This window comes from Prionailurus viverrinus, chromosome F2, assembly GCF_022837055.1.
Source record: "Prionailurus viverrinus isolate Anna chromosome F2, UM_Priviv_1.0, whole genome shotgun sequence".
Taxonomy (NCBI): domain Eukaryota; kingdom Metazoa; phylum Chordata; class Mammalia; order Carnivora; family Felidae; genus Prionailurus; species Prionailurus viverrinus.
The window spans coordinates 30,037,250-30,038,041 of record NC_062578.1 but is presented as its reverse complement, the minus strand read 5'-3'; the positions used below and the strand labels follow the sequence as shown (position 1 = coordinate 30,038,041).

General features: G+C 35.0%; 1 non-coding gene across 1 annotated transcript; it reads left to right on the top strand.

The window, feature by feature from the left end:
- Positions 1-686: 686 nt before the first annotated feature.
- On the top strand, positions 687-792 carry LOC125156825 (U6 spliceosomal RNA). Its single transcript, XR_007148802.1, has one exon. It is a non-coding gene; the product is annotated as a U6 spliceosomal RNA (small nuclear RNA).

Genomic DNA, 792 nt, shown 5'->3' with positions numbered 1-792 from the left:
ATATTAAAGTCTACTTTAACTGGGTTTAAATGAAATTCTTTCCTAGAAGGGCATCTTGGTGATTATGTACTGAGTATTTTAACTGTTCAAATAAGGTCACAAGCTCTTCATAATCCTTCTTGAGAGTGCATAAGACATAGCTCATGCTATAAACAATACTTTAAGAAATTTTAAAGGATTTTATTTAACCTGAAGGAATACCAATAGAGTCCATTAAACATTTCATGAAACTTGAGGTTTCATGTTAATAACTTAGATTTGTAATTCCCAGTGTTTAGCTCATATACTTCAATAAACATATTCTTTTTTTCCCCACTAGACTTATATTTCTTAAGTTTATTTATTTTGAGAGAGAGAGAGAGAGAGACAGACAGACAGACAGACAGACAGAATTTCAAGACTGCCAGCAGGGAGTCTGATGGGGCTCAAACTCAGGAACTTTGAGATCATGACCTGAGCTGAAATCAAGAGTTAAACACTTAACCAAAAAGAGCCACCCAGGCGCCCCTAAGCTTTTACTTCTTAGGGGACAATATTAATATTTACTTGAAGTATTTATTTTCATTTATATAGGGAAGAGAGAATATGTCTCCCTACTTTAACAACACAGAGACAGCATGAGTTACTGCTTTCTTCTCCAGTCTTGTAACACTTGTCTACTTGTTTAAAAAAAATGTAGCAACTGAGTGCTCCATTCTCAGCACACAAAGTAAAATTGGAATGATACAGAGAAGATTAGTATGGCCCTTGGGTAAGGATGAGGTGCAAAAAAATGTAGCAGTTGAGAAAACC